Genomic DNA, 19207 nt, shown 5'->3' with positions numbered 1-19207 from the left:
AGCACATAAAATCAACAAACAGAGTGGGAAAATTCATTTCCCAGGGAGTCCTGAAGGCAGCAATGCCAAGTCATCCCGAAGCCTGTGTCACTAATAAATCCCCACAGACAGGACCTCTGTTACCCAAGAAAATATGACAAAACTCATGTGGAAATCCTCACTGTGTCCAGCAGAGTGCTTTTCAAAATCACATTTTTCAATCAAAATAAAATTTAAAATATCTATATAGCTAAATACACACATCAATGTAGATACCCATACAGAATATAGTATAAAGAACATGGAATTAAGAGCCAAAACCCCTGGGTTGAGAATCATCTCTACCTTCGTCCCTCTGGAAAATCTTTGAGCTTTGGTTTCCTATTCGTAATATGGGCTAATAATGCTTTTTTTAATATAAGTTGTTATGAAGCTCAAATAAGGAAATAAATAAACATGAAGACACTTTATAAACTAAATAATTATTCAAATGTAACCTACTATTACGTTCATCGTTATTTAAGAAAACTCAGTATATTGGGAAAACCTCAATATTCTCTGATGTTGTGGTCATATCGATACAACACATGCAAACCAAGACCAAGTCTGGAGCTAAAGATACGGGAGTGGGGGTTAGGGACACAGACATGAGGTGCTTCCTAATTTGATGCTCTTTGCTGGACAACTTAGAATAAAGCAGGAGTCACAAGTGATTATATATTTCCCCTCAACTCATTCCACCAGAGACCCCTCTGGGTAAATAAGGTCCGTATGAAAATGAAGAAAAGTTATTCCTGTTAGTAATAACTGACAGGAGTTAGGTGTGGTAAGAGCAGGAGCCAAGCCACTGAGCTTGCTTCGCAAGCATTTACTACTCTCAGGGCCCCAGCCTAGACGGGCCTGTGCCCCCACCAAGACTCCCTCTTTGCTCCATCAAGGCTCTCCTCAGCCTTTCTCTCACTTCCTGCTGCTTCTCCAGCCCTCTCTGATATATCTGGGCCGTTTTGTTCCAGGCCCCTTCTCCCTTCACGTTGCAAAGGTACTGCTTTTTCTACTCACAAATTACTGAACTACAATGGAGCTGCCTGACTTCACACTAATAGACTAGGGTGAACCCTTGGTAACCAACCTCTAGGGTTGGTTGGTTGGACAGTTGAAGGTTAGCCTCAGCTAGGAAGGAACTAAGAAGTTCCCTTCTCACAGGATCTGTAATTTGACCTCCTTCTCAGAACAGATAAGAGGGATGTGGTTTTTACTTACTGGCCTAAAGGCACATCATACATTCATTTTACAGATGCAAAAATAAAAATAAAAAAGGAAGCCCTAGAGAGACAGAAAACGTTATATGAAATTTTATAAAGAAAATCTCCCCACATGTCTTAAAACCCAAGAAAAGTAAGCTACACCTGAGTGTCAGGACTGCCAGGAATTTCCTAACATGTATCAAAGGGATCTATAAACATAAATCACCATGCGCTGCCCAAGTGTGCAGGTGAAGATAATACCTTAGACAATCAGAGTGCTCTGGTTTACAAAGGATTTTCATTTTTACAATCTTTTTTGATGTACATAACCCTATGAGGTAGTCAGGCCATATATTATTATAATTCCTACTTTAGAGATGACAGAACGAATGCTTAGGGAAGCAAAGCAACTTCTAAAATCACACAGCTCATAAGTGGTGAACAGGGGAGACTTGGATCTCTTGACTCCTAATCCTATGCTCTTTCTACAAAAGAACTAGGACTGAGGTTGGTGGGGAGAACACACTGCAGGAGAGCACTGTCGATAGCTCTGCCTGACAAGTTGCTGCAGCAGCATTGCCTTTGGGATACCAAACCCCTAGTAGACCCCTCCTGTTTGCATAGACAAATCAGCCCTAGGCCCCCACAGTGAAGCTTTAAAACTGGTCTTCTGTAGAACTACTCTCTGAGGAAGGGGAGGATTGAAGATGTCCCAATGGCTGCTGTTTTGTTTGAAAGTCTACCTTCAGCCATTCTTCTAGCTTATTGGGTGTATGACCACTGTTGATGCAAAGTTATCTGGAAGGATGACACATGAGTCATTGTCATCCCTTCCTATGTCACCAACCATGTCCTCAGTGCTCGCTTTGTGCCAGGCCCTGCTAGGTGTCTGGAACACAAAATGTAGTAAGGGTTAAGTCATGAGCTAAGTGGGGGGTTGGAAAAGTGGAAACAAGCAAGTACAGAATTGTGTATAGAGAACAGTGGAGGGAGAGGTGGCAAAGGAGAGCATCCAATCCCAAACACATCAACAATTTCCTAAGCAGAGAGCAAGAAGGGGGTAGTTTCTTTTTTTTCTTCCAGATTTATTGAGATATAACTGACATACAGCACTGTATATGTTTAAGGTACACAGCATAATGATTTGCTTTATATACATTGTGAAATGATGACCACAATAAGTTTAGTGAACAACCATCATCTTATATAGGTACAAAATTAAGAAATAGAAAAAAGGGGGGCAGAGTCAAGATGGCAGACTAAGAGGATGTGGAATTCGTGTCTCTGCACAACTAGGGCACCTACCAAGCACCGGTGGGAGACCACGGATACTTAAAGGGATGGGAGGAACCCCCAGTGACCAGCTTGTGAGATCTTGGTTCTCAGGCCAGAGGTCAGGTCCGAGCTTCTGTGGTGGGAGCTCTGAGTCCAAACTGCTGGACTAACAGAGAACCTCAGACCCCAGGGAATATTAATCAGAGTGAGGCCTCCCAGAGGTCCTCATCTCAGCACCAAGATCCACCTCTATCCAACTGCCTGCAAACTCCAGCGCTGGACGTCTTAAGCCAAACAAACAGTAAGACAGGAAAACAGCATCGTCCATTAAATAAATAAATAAATAAATGACAAAACAATATGTTACAGATGAAGGAGCAAAGTAAACACCAAAGACAAAAGACCAAATAAATGAAGACAAAATAGGCAACCTACCTGAAAAAGAATTCAGAGTAGTGATAGTAAAGATGATCCAAAATCTCAGAAACAGAATGGAGAAAATAACAGAAACATTTAACAAAGATCTAGAAGAACTAAAGAGCAAACAAACAGTGATGAACAATACAATAACTGAAATTAAAAATACTCTAGAAGGAATCAATAGCAGAATAACTGAGACAGAAGAAGGAATAAGTGAGCTGGAATGGTGGAAATACAGTGGAAATAACTGCCAGGGAGTAGAAAAAAGAATGAAAAGAATTGAGGACAGTGTCAGAGACCTCTGGGACAATATTAAACGCACCAACATTCGAGTTATAGGGGTCCCAGAAGAAGAAGAGAAAAAGAAAGTGTTTGAGAAAATATTTGAAGAGAATATAGTTGAAAACGTCCCTAATATGGGAAAGGAAATAGTCAATCAAGTCCAGAGAGCACACAGAGTCCCATACAGGATAAACCCAAAGAGAAACATGCTGAGAAACATATTAATCAAACTATCAAAAATTAAATACAAAGAAAAAATATTAAAAGCAGAAAGGGAAAAGCAACAAATAACATACAAGGGAATCCCCAGGTTAACAGTTGATCTTTCAGCAGAAACTCTACAACCCAGAAGGGAGTGGCAGGACGTATTTAAAGTGATGAAAGGGAAACAACTACAACCGAGATTACTCTACCTAACAAGTATCTCATTCACATTTGATGGAGAAATTAAAACCTTTACAGACAAGCAAAAATTAAGAGAATTCAGCACCACCAAACCAGCTTTACAACAAATGCTAAAGGAACTTCTCTAGGCAGGAAACACAAGAGAAGGAAAAGACCTACAAAAACAAACCCAAAACAATTAAGAAAATGGTAATAGGAACATACATATTGATAATTACCTTAAATGTAAATGGAATAAATGCTCCCAGCAAAAGACATAGACTGGCTGAATGGATACAAAAACAAGACCAATACATATGCTGTCTACAAGAGACCCACTTCAAACCTAGGGACACATACAGACTGAAAGTGAGGGGATGGAAAAAGATATTCCATGCAAATGGAAATCAAAAGAAAGCTGAAGTAGCAATTCTCATATCAGAAAAAATGGACTTTAAAATAAAGACCATTACAAGAGACAAAGAAGGACACTACATAATGATCAAGGGATCAGTCCAAGGAGAAGATATAACAATGGTAAATATTTATGTACTCAACATAGGAGCACCTCAATGCATAAGGCAAATGTTAACGTCCATAAAAGGAGAAGTCGACAGTAACACAATAATAGTACGGGACTTTAACACCTCACTTTCACCAAAGGACAGATCATCCAAAATGAAAATAAATAAGGAAACACAAGTTTTAAATGACATATTAAAGAAGATGGACTAAATTGATAGTTATTGGACATTCCATCCAAAAACAACAGAATACACTTCCTTCTCAGGTGCCCATGGAACATTCTCCAGGATAGATAATATCTTGGGTCACAAATCAAGCCTTGGTAAATTTAAGAAAATTGAAATCATATCAAGTTTCTTTTCCGACCACAGTGCTATGAGACTAGATATCAATTGCAGGAAAAAACTGTAAACAATACAAACATATGGAGGCTAAACAATATGCTACTAAATAACCAAGAGATCACTGAAGAAATCAAAGAGGAAATCAAAAAATACTTAGAAACAAATGACAATGAAAACATGATGACCTAAACCTATGGGATGCAGCAAAAGCAGTTCTAAGAGGGAATTTTATAGCAATACAACTCTACCTCAAGAAATAAGAAAAACCTCAACTAAACAACCTAACCTTACACTTAAAGCAATTAGAGAAAGAAGAACAACAAAAAAAACCCCTAAAGTTAGCAGAAGGAAAGCAATTATAAAGATCAGCTCAGAAATGAATGAAAAAGAAATGAAGGAAACAATAGCAAAGATCAATAAACCTAAAAATTGGTTCTTTGAGAAGATAAACAAAATTGATAAAACATTTTTAGCCAGACTCATCAAGAAAAAAAGGGAGAAGACTCAGATCAACAGAATTAGAAATGAAAAAGGACAAGTAACAACTGACACTGAAGAAATACAAAGGATCATGAGAGATTACTACAAGAAACTATATGCCAATAAAATGGACAACCTGGAAGAAATGGACAAATTCTTAGAAAAGCACAACTTTCCAAGGCTGAACCAAGAAGAAATAGCAAACATAAACAGATCAATCACAAGCACTGATATTGAAAAGTTGATTAAAAACCTTCCAACAGGGTTTCCCTAGTGGCGCAGTGGTTGAGAGTCCACCTGCCAGTGCAGGGGACACGGGTTTGTGTCCTGGTCCGGGAAGATCCCACATGCCACAGAGCAGCTGGGCCCGTGAGCCATGGCCACTGAACCTGCGCGTCTGGAGCCTGTGCTCCACAGTGGGAGAGGCTGCAATGGTGAAAGGCCTGCGTACCACAAAAAAAAAAAAAAACCTTCCAACAAACAGAAGCCCAGGACAAGATGGTTTCACAGGCAAATTCTATCAAACATTTAGAGAAGAGTTAACACCTATCCTTCTCGAAATCTTCCAAAATATAGCAGAGGGAGGTACACTCTCAAACTCATCCTATGAGGCCACCATCACCCTGATACCAAAACCAGACAAAGATGTCACAAACAAAGAAAACTACAGGTCAATATCTCTGATGAACATAGATGCAAAAATCCTCAACAAAATACTAGCAAACAGAATCCAACCTCACATTAAAAGGATCATACACAATGATCAAGCAGGGTTTATTCCAGGAATGCATGGATTCTTCAATATACATAAATCAATCAATGTGATACACCATATTAAAAAATTGAAGGATAAAAACCTGATAACCTCAGTAGATGGAAAAAAAGCTTTTGTCAAAATTCAACACCCATTTATGAAAAAAACTCTCCAGAAAGTAGGCATAGAGGGAACCTAACTCAACATAATAAAGGCCATATATGACAAACCCACAGCCAACATCGTCCTCAATGGTGAAAAACTGAAACCCTTTCTTCTAAGATCAGGAAGAAGACAAGGTTGCCCACTCTCACCATTATTATTCAACATAGCTTTTGAAGTTCTAGCCACAGCAATCAGAGAAGAAAAAGAAATAAAAGGAATCCAATTTGGAAAAGAAGAAGTAAAGCTGTCACTGTTTGCAGATGACATGATACTATACATAGATAATCCTAAAGATGCTACCAGAAACCTACTAGAGCTAATCAATGAATTTGGTAGACTAGCAGGATACAAAATCCATGCACAGAAATCTCTTGCATTCCTATACACTAATGATGAAAAATCTGAAAGAGAAATTAAGGAAACACTCCTATTTACCATTGAAACAAAAAAGAATAAAATACCTAGGAATAAACCTACCTAAAGTGACAAAAGACAAAAGTGTCACAAAAGTGACAAAAGACAAAATAGTTTTGTGCACAAAACTATAAGACACTGATGAAAGAAATTAAAGATGATACAAACAGATGGAGAGATATACCATGTTCTTGGATTGGAAGAATCAGCATTGTGAAAATAACTATACTACCCAAAGCAATCTACAGATTCAATGCAATCTCCATCAAACAACCAATGGCATTTTTCACAGAACTAGAAAAAAATTTTTCACAATTTGTATGGAAACAAAAAAGACTCCAAATAGCAAAAGCAAAACTTAAAAGCTTTTGTACAGCAAAGGAAACCATGAACAGGTGAAAAGACAACCCTCAGAATGAGAGAAAATATTTGCAAATGGAGTAATAGTTCATGCAGCTCAATATCAAAAAAACAAAAAACCCAATCCAAAAATAGGCAGAATACGTAAATAAACATTTCTCCAAAGAAGATATACAGATTGCCAACAAACACATGAAAGAATGCTCAACATCATTAATCATTAGAGAAATGCAAATCAAAACTACAATAAGGTATCACCTCACACCAGTCAAAATAGCCATCATCAAAAAATCTACAAACAATAAATGCTGGAGAGGGTGCGGAGAAAAGGGAACCCTCTTGCACTGTTGGTGGGAATGTAACTTGATACAGCCACTATGGAGAACAGTATGGAGGTTCCTTATAAAAGTAAAAATAGAACTACCATATGACCCAGCAATACCACTACTGGGCATATATCCTGAGAAAACCATAATTCAAAAAGAGTCATGTACCACAATGTTCATTGCAGCACTATTTACGGTAGCCAGGACATGGAAGCAACCTACGTGTCCACTGACAGATGAACGGGTAAAGAAGATGTAGCACATATATACAATGGAATATTACCCTGCCATAAAAAGAAACGAAACTGAGTTATTTGTGGTGAGGTGGATGGACCTAGAGTCTGTCATACAGAGTGAAGTAAGTCAGAGAGAAAAAAACAAATACCATATGCTAACACATATATATGGAATCTAAAAAAAAATCATCTTTCTGAAGAACCTAGGGGTAGGACAGGAATAAAGACGCAGACGTCGAGAATGGACTTGAGGACATGGGGAGGGGGAAGGGTAAGCTGGGACGTAGTGAAAGAGTGGCATGGACATATATACACTACCAAATATAAAATAGATAGCTAGTGGGAAGCAGCCGCATAGCACAGGGAGATCAGCTCGGGGCTTTGTGATGACCTAGAGGGGTGGGATAGGGAGGGTGGCAAAAAGGAGGGGATGTGGGGATATATGTATACGTATAGCTGATTCACTTTGTTATACAGCAGAAACTAACACAACATTGTAAAGCAATTATACTCCAATAAAGGTGTTAAAAAAAAAAAGAAATAGAAAAGAGGTTTTTTTCCTTGTGAGGAGAACTCTAAGGATTTACTATTTTCACAACTTTCATATATAACATACAACAGGTTAATTATATTTATCATGTTGTATTTTACATCCCTAGTACTTCTTTATCTTATAACTGGAAGTTTGTACATTTTGACCACTTTCACTCAATTCCCTCTCCCCTCATGCCCACCTCTGGTAACCACAAATATGATCTTTTTATATGAGTTTTTTTGTTTGTTTGCTTTTCAAGTATAATTGACCTACAGTACCTTGTTAGTTCCTGATACACAGAACATGGTGATTTGATATTTCTGTATTACAAAATGATCACCAAGATAAGTCTAGTTAAGGTCTGCCAACCATTCAAAACTATTGCATAATGACTGACTTCTGTAATTTTATGCTTAGGATGGCCAGCATCTCCAAGTCCCAGAAAGACATCTTAGAATAAGGGGCAGAGACCTCTTCTAAAGGGACAGCAGTGTGCTGACAAGGAGGAAGCAGGTTCAGGCGTCTGGAGTACCTGAGTTCAAACCTGAGCTCTGCAATGTGCCCTCCGTGGGCTAAGTTACTATCCTTCTTTACCTACCTAGTATGTGAAAACAGGGCTGTGGTACTGCCTACAGCACAGCGTAAATTAGGGGACTTCATTTAATAAAGGGATTGATCAGGTTCCAACCCTAGCATCACTCCTAACACTAGACCTTGGACAAGCAAATTTATTTACACTCCAAGGGTCTCATCTGTAAAAGAGTAAGAACAGTACCTCCTTCAGGGGGTTGTTATGAGAATTAAATGGCACACATGTGTAAAGTCCTTAGCCCAGGCCCTGGAACATGGGAAACACTCAATAAATGCTAGTCTACTAGACCACACGGCTCCCCATCATCATGGCAAAATTCTTCAAGACAAGAACTTTAATCCCTTTTCAAACTGGAGTTCATGCTCCTCATGTGAGAGCCAGGTCAAAACAGAGCTGTGGTTACTGTGCTCACCTTTTCCTGGGTTGTGGAGGAGATCAGAATATGCCACCCCCAAATCTACCACTGTGTCATAAGGATGATTCTGAGCTGAAGGCAATCGAGAAGAAACAGATGCCTCTCTGGCCTCCCCCTCTCTACCAGGAAGGGTAGGATGATTCTTAATCATAGGAGACAACTCTAGACTCTTATCAGCCCGGAGATGACACCAGAGGGATCTACATAACCAGTCTTACTAAAACAAGCCTTATCTTCCATTAGTTTCCCGCATACTTCGGCTTTCCCACAGTTTGCCACCCCTAAAACTCTAAACCCCTTTTTCCTCTGTCTTGTCACTTCTCTACAAAAGTGATTGTTCTTAAGATATTATATAATTCCCAGTTCTAATCACCCCTTTGAGTTACTTATCATTGAGTTCTCCTGCGTGTATGTGCCATGCATGCATTAATGAACTCTGTTTTTCTCTTGTTGCTATGTCTTTTGTTGGTCTAATTTGTAAGGCCCCGGCCAAAAAACCTAGGAGGATAAAGAAAAGGGTATTTTTCCCCTTCCCTACAGTGGACCAGTCGTCCAAAACAACTCTAGTTCTGAACTATTGTCAGGAGCCAGACAATCCCTACACCTGCGGTGGTGTGGGTCCCCAAGGTCAACAGCATGTGTCCAGATCCAGGGCTTACCTCTCCTGTTCACTTCTATACCTCCTGTGGATTCAACACGAGGCTATCTGAGAAGAAGCATCGAACCACAGTGGCCACTGGTCTCATGAGGTATTGCTTAGGGCTAAGCTCACCAAAGGCCATCACCGTCACCAACACTACTATCCCTGTGATCACTGTGGACCTATGATGTGGTGAAGATGACCTTGAACCAAGCTTACTGTTTATGAAAATAAGGGCTGTGATTTTTAGAGTTCTTATCTGAGTTCAAATTCAGTGTTTCTTAAATGCGTCAAGTTCTAAACAAATCACTGTACGAGGAGCAAACAACCAGAGGCAGCCAGCTCTGCCATATGAAGCAGCAAACTATAAAGACTGAGTACACATTGAAAGGAAAGCAATTATGATGCCTGCAGAACACCGGCAGTCCCACTGTAGCTTCCAGAAGACAGAGCTCACCCCAGGCCAGGCTGAGCTGAGATTGTTTTGTATTTGGTGCAGGGAAGCAGAGACCTGAGGTCAAGGAACTGTAGTAGGCAGTGACCCATATTCTGGGAGAATAAGCCAATGTCCGACTAGAATCCTGGATCACAGAGACTCCCTCCTTTCCATCTTTCTATTCCCAGCATATGGCTCAGAATGGATCCTCATAAATGTTAGAGAATGATGACAGATATTCCATGGCTTAAAACAAGACAGATTCCTGAGTTAACGTTTTTACGTGAAGAGGTGTGTTATATGGACATAGGCAGGTTTAACACATACCTACATGCATGAACGTATGTGAATATAGTCCATAAAGATAAGAATTTGCATTTATTTTATACGACAAGGGCTGAACTGTGCTACTAAGAAACTAGCTACTCAGTACTAACTAAGCTACTGAGAAACTAGCACTCTTGAGTCTTCCTCTTTACCATTCATGGTAAGACCCTAAGCCACTGACTTCCTCTGAGAATGAGTCCAACACATACATTCAACATGAAGAAAGAGTCAAGCGTTTATTTCCAGGATGACTAAGTGTGTATATGTGTGTGTAAAAGTTTATTTTATAAGGTCATGCAATTCATAGGAAATTATATCTGGGTTAATACTGATTATGATACACTGAAGAATCATTTACTGTTTCAATTATATGATCTCATTTTAACCACCACTTTTTGCTGTGATATTCTGTAAGGAGCTGTTTCACCGGCACGTTTTGATGGAATTATCTAAGGAAATATTGTCATAGCTCCTATCCAGAACCCAAAACTCCTATCCTACAGGCACAGTGTCTGTCTCCTTTAAGAGGAAAAGGAAAAGGTACCTTCCATAAACCCTAGAGCCTTCTCAACACACTGCATTTGAATCCATACTTCATATAAGTACTCAGAATTTGATGGAAATTCATACTTTTGAGAATATTACTTGCCTTTTGAGAGTCCGTATAATATCAGAATAACTTCCATTTTCTGGTAGTACGGGCACTGGAAAAGTTCCAGAAAACTGAAATAGAAAAATGTCCTTTTTTGTTTTGTGGGTTTTTTTGGTTTTTTTTTTTTTTTTTTTTGCGGTACGCGGGCCTCTCACTGTTGTGGCCTCTCCCATTGCGGAGCACAGGCTCCGGACGCGCAGAATCAACGGCCACGGCTCACGGGCCCAGCCGCTCTGCGGCATGTGAGATCCTCCCGGACCAGGACACGAACCCGCGTCCCCTGCATCGGTAGACGGACTCTGAACCGCTGCGCCACCAGGGAAGCCCAAAAATGTCCTTTAATTAATGAAGAGAAAATAGAAACTGAGTTCTACAGAACAGTGAGTTAATGTTTATTCTTGGCAAATTTCCTAAATCTGTTATTAAGCATGTGGTTTAAGAACATATTTTTTTTAATGTAATTATCTGTAGGGGCCAATATGGGTTTTTAGAGGCATAAAATCCCAAAATAAAGTAATAGACTTTCATGATAGTGATTCAGAATGATTGCTTTCTCTGCAAGAACCTTCATAATGATATTGCATTATTCCAACTCACAAGGGCTGTCCCAGAGGGTGTCTTAGCCGTCCTTGTTTAAGCAAACTTCTCAAACTATTTTCTGGTTTTCACAATTTCCCTCTCTTCCCTTGGCTCTGTCTTCCAGCAATAATTTCTACTTTCAAGAACTCCAATGTCTTATATAATAGTGATAATGTTTTGAAGCTATTATATCCATGGATTTTTTATTTCCTTTCCCACATAGCATGTGTATAATGGGCATTCTGCTGTGATAGTCCGAGGGGAAAGGAGGAGAGTGAGTGACGCTCCAGAAGGGCACAGTTCAGGAGAAGGTTTCATCAGACAGCAAGATAACGTGGAATGCCTGCCCACTGGGTCTTGGTGGAGGGTGAGTAGGAGAAGAGAGGCAAAGAGGGAGAGCAGCAATTTCAGAATTGCAAGCCAACACTTTAATGGTGGAAATACCCATACAGGTATAGAAAAGACTGAGATCATGATGGGTTAACAGCACGTTTGGGATGCAGCCACATCAGCATGGAGAAGGAGCCACAGAGCAGCACTTGTGAAGGGCAGTGGATAAATGATGCACCTGAGGCGGCACTCCAGATTCCCCATGACCCACGAAGAACACACTGTAACTAGAACCTGCCATGGCCCATGCTGAGGTACACCAAGACCTGTGGTGAAGATGAAGACATGGAATATGTCTGGGTCTACAGTCTCCTAGGAGAGGTACCAGGATGATGGCCAAATGACCACACAGGCACCATGTGACTCTCAGATCTTGTCTCTCCTCCACCATCACAAACCACGGGAGCTTCGTCCCCCTGACATCAAGATGCCACCTTGGAAAGGAGCAGGGGGCAGAAAGTGGACCAAAAAAGATGGAGCAGTTCCCTGAAACAAACTATACTGGAAGAGAAAACAACATCATAAATTGTCAAACGTAAAGTCAGTTTTCCCCTATGTAAAAGGATACGTTTTCTGAAGTATAAAACCATGACTCTCATGGGTGAAGGATTTTATTAAGTTATGAGGAAACTGGTAAGATTTTACAGCATTTCACAGGAGAATTCAAACACACATATATATAGGCCATCAGGAAGACTGAAATGAATACCAGAATTGGTCAATATCCAAAGGTCAATAATTAACTGCATCCGCCCCAGACACAATTTGCAAGAGACATTTGCATTACTATCAGTATTCTACAGCTCACAGAGTTGTAAAATAGCTCAAAGTCAGTGACAGGTAGAGATAACTTAGAAGGGTGTACTAGATAGGACAGTCATCTTTTTTGCCCATTTCAAAGTCTTTCACAATTCTTCTACATATCTGCTACTAAGGGGTAGGGGCTCTTGCAGAAGCTCAAATCAGTTATAGAAATTAAAGTTGTATGTTCTTTGTATATTTTAGAAGTAATGTGTAGATTACAACTCTCTATGATATCACCCTTCAGGGACATTACTACCATCTGCCACTAACATCCATCTGAATGATCCCTCATCAATGTTCTGTAGAACCAATGGTGACACACTGAGCCAAAGACCCTCAAAACCCAAAGAGCTCCTGAGCAGGAAGCCAGTGCTGCCAGGGTTGGGACTTCAGAGGAAGTGAGAAAAACACTTCTCCCCAGCTTGAGGGCCAACCTCATTTATATGAGGAGATGGAAAACCATGCTCTACAGGCTCATGTCAACTTAGAGAACTGTCCTTTAGATTTTATTTGGAGCCCCTCTCCCTACTAAAGATCTTTCAGGTCCATCCAAAGGGCCATCTGAGTACAGGAAATGATCTTTAGATGCATACTCTCGTTCTTTGACAATCATTAAAGACTCCTGTTTATGGTACTCTTCCACCCATCCATCTATCCACGTATCCAGTCTTCTAGTTGTTCATACTAGGCCAGGCACTGGGCTAGGCTTATCACCAATTAGTAGAAGTTTCCTATGTCTTATCAACTGATACCCTTCCGAGAGTTCTGTCTCCTGATTCAGGGAAATAGCATGGTGTCTGGGGGAAGGGGCAAATAAACTCCAATTTTTTAGTTGTCTCTCTTTCTTTCAGACAAATTATTAACATCTGTAAAATATGAGGATGTAATTCTCACCACCTCATAATCTGCTGAGGTGCCACCAGGTGGTTGGGTCTCAGGTTCAGGCCAATTGCTGGGAACCCATACTCTCTCCCTCCCACTTACATTCTTATTTTACTTCAGTCATTCATACAAATTTTACATCTCAGTCCTGATGGGTTCACTAGCGTAATATAATCTTTCACATTATTATAACTAATGTTAAAATGTCCTAATTCTGTTAAATTATTGATAACCTAATTAACATGACTGCTTTGGACTATAATTATCTCATTTTTCTCTTCTTTCACTATACCCTTGTCATCAATGATTTCATCTCTTCCTAAATTTTTGTCACTTTCTTCTCAACTCCTGATTGCCTATTGCATTTTTCTCACTTCTTATTTATAGCTGGAGTTGCTTATATTATCAAACCCAGACTCATCACCTCCCTGCTGCCCCCACAGAATCTGCTCCTCTGATTCTAAGCATCATCTTGTGAACAGTGCAGCGTCCCAACATTCCAGTTTGTTCATAACCTGACACCTTTCCAGCTTTCTGTTGTTCCATAAACATTGTTCTCTGTCAGGCCAGTGCTAAGAGGTGGAGATAGAAGGAGATAGATGCCCTCCGGAAGTTCAAAGACAGTCTATGGGAATTAAAGAGACAGTTATTTAATTCAACACATGGAATAACTTTCTTAAAATTTTTGTTTCTAAAGTTGAATGGGCTATTCCAGAAAATGGTGAGCTTTCTTTTACTGTACTGTTCCAGCCAAAGCTAAAGACTAGCCTATTGGGGTGAGAGAGGGCAAATAATGTAGCCTCTAAGCATAGATGTTTCTGGTTACCTATTGGGACATTGAAGAGGCAGCTCTAACCACAGTAGGGAGATCAATCCTGCAGCTGCCTCCTTCTCCCTTTCCATCTAAGGAGAGGGCCCCCAAAGTTGAGGAGTAGAGAGGAGGGTGATAAAAGGAGACATCCTTTATCCTGGTGACCTTCACTTATTGATTTCCACCGGACTAAAAGAGCCCAAACAAAATTTCTGTTTGGGAGCACAAGACTTAAATCCATACCCTCTATCATTAAACAATTATTTATCCAGTGCCAGCCACGTGAAGTGTCTAGTACAGACTTAAGTGAGAGAATGTTTGCCAAGGACATAGCACTTAATAGCACAGTAAACAATGAATAGGAGTTCCCTTTGGCCACTAGTGCTGTGTTGTTTTCACTTACGTTACTCTGGTAAAGTCCTGTTATTTAATTTGAGGAGAAGCAAATTTTCAAATCGCAGTCTCTGTCCTACTCCTTGAAATTAAAATGAAAAACTCATCTGATCCTGACTGTATTATGTTTGTAGCGTAACCAATTTCTGTAATACCACTCATGGGCATACTATATCTGTAACTGAAGGCCCCCCTTCAGCAGTGAGGGGGTATTTGTGCGTGTTCCCCCATGTGTTCCAGATATACTATTACTTCCCTGAGGACAAGGATTATCTTTGGATTTTCTTTAAGTCTAACTCAGAGCCAAATATATTAAATGCTTATAAAGATGTTCATAAAAATGACAAAGAGGGGACTTTCCTTCGTGCAATGCTTGTCATTTTTGTCTCACTCTAGTTTCAGATGAAGAACAAAGTGTTCCATCCATCCTCACTCCAGTTTGTACTGAAGAAAAAAACATACATGTAAAGACTTAAATGTTTGATTAGCTGTACGTGAAGAGCTCCCATCTGGAAAGGAAGATGACAACGCTGATGATGAACTCACTGAGGAAATGCATTAGGTAAAGCAGCTTGTCATCTTTTTTTCCAAATCATGCGAAAAGGATTGGGGGACACTCCTAACCATGGTGTGTCAACCAGGAGGGTATTTTACAAGTTTTTGGATCTGATATTAATGACTGCAACTGTTTCCTAGCAAGCTGTAACCACCGATTATTCCAAAAAAAAAAAAAAAAAAAGTGAAGATGTCCAACTTTATGATTAATTTATTGTATGACCTCCAGTATCTCTCCTGCCATTGTTTCTTCGTGGATGGCACAGCTATGATTACCCTTGCGTCTGGCTACCTCCTGGAATATCATTATTTTCAGTCATGTGACATTAGCGAAGGACATCCAACTCTTGGTCATCCGTTTCAAAGAAATGCAGCCTGAGCCATTGCTGACACAACCCAGATGGCTTTAGTCGTGTGCCACAGCAGAAAAGTAGACTGCAGACTCTGCTAAATGAAGCAGGTGGCAGGTTCCCAAAGGCCCTGCATCCTGACGTCTCAGAAGCCTGCCTCTAAGTATGAGACACATAAACATTAGTTGGTGGCCACTCAGGGTTCTCTGCTGCCTCGGTCCTCCTGGTCATGCTGCTGGCTATGGCTTGACCTCAGGGCCTTATGCAAAACCATGAAGATGGAATGACTTTTCTCATGCCTCTTCTCTCCTCTCTCTCTGTGCTCTTTCCTTCCATTTGGTGCCTCCCAACCAGGACCGGGTAAATAATTTGGGGGCCCCATGTAAAATGAAAATGCAGGGTCCTTTGCTCAAAAATTGTTAAGAATTTCAGGATGGCGACAACCGAGTATTAAACCACACATGGGCCCTTTTAAGTGTGGGCGTCCTGTACAAATGCACTGGTCTCACGTCCACGAACCATCCATGCTCCCCACCCCTCACCAACAACCTCGGTCTCCTTACACTGCCTTAAGCTTTAGTAAGAAGCCGCACTCTGGTTGTCCCAGGGGAACCACCTTTCCTACAGAGCCCCATAGAGCCCCCTTCTCCTTTACTTCCTTCCTCTAGAACCCTGCTCTCTGCTGAATTCATTTGCGGTCAGGTACTGATGTCTAACCATGGAATAATGAGGAGTGAGGAGTTTGCATTGGACCCAATGCCGAGTCCCTAGTGAAAGAGTGTGAGGCCCTGGGACAAGCTTCTGGAGGAAGGTACTCAGGCCTTCTCAATCAAGCACCAGTTTCTTGCCTCTTCTTACCTGTGGTTTGGCCAGGAGTGTTGGGATATTTTTAATCCCTATATCCATCTAATGTGTATTGAGCGCCTACTATTTGACAGCCATTGTGCTAAGTACTGGGAATGCAAGGGTCAATGAGATTTGTTCCCAGCCTTTGAAGAGCTCCCTTCTACTGGGGTTACCAGAAACAAAAGACATAATCATGGAGCTGATCCTTGTCCCTCCCCTAGAAATGTAAAAAAGAGCAAGTGAAGAGGGAGGTGGGGAAGAATCTCTAAGTAACTATATATTTACTCCTCACCAAATTATATTTGAGCTGGGCAATGACTGAGATAGTGAATTGGGATGAAAAAAATCACAGCATTGGGTTTAGTACTGTAGAGAAGGAAAGACTTTTTGCCTACCCTCTTATGTTCTGTGCCTGGGCCTGAAAATTAAACTGACAAAAGATAGCTGAACAATTTTCTGAGCTCATATAGATCTGGGAGAAATTTGAGCACCTACCAGCAAGAGTGAAAAGACCTTGTTGAATACCTGGTGCATTCAGTGGAGACCAGTGAAGGATCACGCCTTAGCAGTAAGGTTAAATTAGCTCTAGAGTAAAAACTATTTTAGACCCTTCCTAACAAAGCTGAAAATTTAGTCTCCACAATCAAGCTGATGGCAAGTAATGTAATTGCCTGCTAAATAATGTTCAACATTCTTTAAAGGAAGACAACAAAATCCAAACACTCAAGAGCATAACGTTCATACCATGTGGCATTCAATGAAAAATTACTAGATATGCAAAATAAAGCAACAAGTCCTATAACCAGGAGGAAAATCAGTCTGCAGAAATAAAGCCAACATGGGTGATGGAATTTGCATATAAGGATTTTAAAACAGCTATTTAAATATATTCTCATATTTAAAGGCGAATATAAACACCATGAGTCTTTCAGTAATTACACTAAATATAAATAGCCTCCATTTGGGATTTTACATTTTATATTTGCATACACTTCGATTAAAAAGCAGAGTTTGCCAGACTGGATGAAAAGCAAGACCTAGTACAAGCTGCTTTGGAAAATACCCTTAAATATAAAGACAAGGATAGATTAAAAGTAAAAGGATAGAAAAAATTATACTATGTCAACACCAATCACAAGAAAGCTAGAATAACTATGTTAGTGTCAGATAAATGGATTTCAAGAAAAGGAATATTATCGGGGTCAAGAAGATCATTTCAAAAACAGAAGTAGAATCACAGATGCAGAAGACAAACTTACGGTTACCAGGGGATAAGGGGGTGGGTGGAGGGATAAATTGGGAGGTTGGGATTGACATATACATACTACTATACATAAAATAGATAATGAATAAGAACCTACTGTATAGGACATGGAACTCTACTCAATACTCTGTAATGCCTATACAGGAAAAGAATCTTAAAAAAGAGTAGATATATGTGTATGTATAATTGATTCACTTTGCTGTACACCTGAAACTAACGCAACATTGTAAATCAACTATACTCCAATAAAAATTTTAAAGAAAAGTCATTTCATAACAACAAAAAGGTCAATTCATCAAGAGGACATAAAAATCCTAAATATACATTTTTTTAATAATACAGCTTCAAGCTATGTAAAACAAAAACTGATAAATTGCAGAAAGAAATAATCAAATCCACAATTATAGTTGAAGATACTTGATTAAAAAAAGGTCAATAGAAAATCAGTAAAGACCTGGGGACCCTAACAATCAGCCAGCTTGACTTAATAGAATGCTACCCTCAGTAACAGCAGGATACCCATTCTTTTCAAGGGCATATGGAACATTAGCTAATACAGACCATATTCTAGACCATAAAATAAATCTCAATACATTTAAAAGGATTTAAATCATATAGAGTATGTCCTCTGCTCAAAATAAAATTAAAATACAACACAATAATAAAATGATATCTGGAAAATCTCCAAGCATTGGAAATCAAGCACGCTTCTGAATAACTCATGGGTCAAAAAGAAATCACAAAGAAATAAAACACAATCCAAGCAGTCCTTGCCTTGCACAGGTTCTAATATGCACGGATTTCAGTTACCATCAATAACACCAGTCCCCCAACAGCATGGTTCAAATGTCAGTTCCCACAGTATGCTAACTGTAAGTAATGCTATAAGGCAGCGGTCCTCAACGTTTTTGGCACCAAGGACTGGTTTAGTGGAAGACAATTTTTCTACGGACTGGGTGAAGGGGGGCCGGGGGGGCGGGGAATGGTTCAGGCGGTAATGCAAGCGATGGGAAGTGGCAGATGAAGCCTTGCTAGCTGGCTGCTCACCTCCTGCTGTGTGGCCCGGTTCCTAACAGGCCGCGGACCGGTACCAGTCCATGGCCCGGGGGTTGGGGACCCCTGCTGTAAGGTATAAACTTCATTGTGAGGTCATCAGTCCATAAATCACTATGCAAATAACAGATGAGCACCATGATCAGTGACCAATCACATCACTTCTCCCAAAATCTGTTGGCAATTCCTTGCCGTGTATTTATTATTCAATTCACACATATGTAGTAAAGTTGTTTCCTCCTTGTCTGCCACTAATAAGCCACGTGACATTTTACTGAAATGGGTGAGCCAAAGAAGGAACTGACCAACAAAGATGAAAGTGTATCAAATAAGTGAAAAGTGATCACCTTGGAAGCACAATTTGAATTGAACGCAAATGGAATTATCGAAGAAATAGCTAATGTGGGAATGTTAACGTTATCGCTTTCTGAGAGACTCTAGATTTGCAGTCAGAGGAATGTAGTGACGGTGACATAATGAGGAAGTGACACCGGC

This window comes from Phocoena sinus, chromosome 12 (genome assembly GCF_008692025.1).
Source record: "Phocoena sinus isolate mPhoSin1 chromosome 12, mPhoSin1.pri, whole genome shotgun sequence".
In the NCBI taxonomy this organism is placed as follows: Eukaryota; Metazoa; Chordata; class Mammalia; order Artiodactyla; family Phocoenidae; genus Phocoena; species Phocoena sinus.
The sequence above is the reverse complement of the archived record's forward strand: the minus strand, read 5'-3'. Positions refer to the sequence as shown.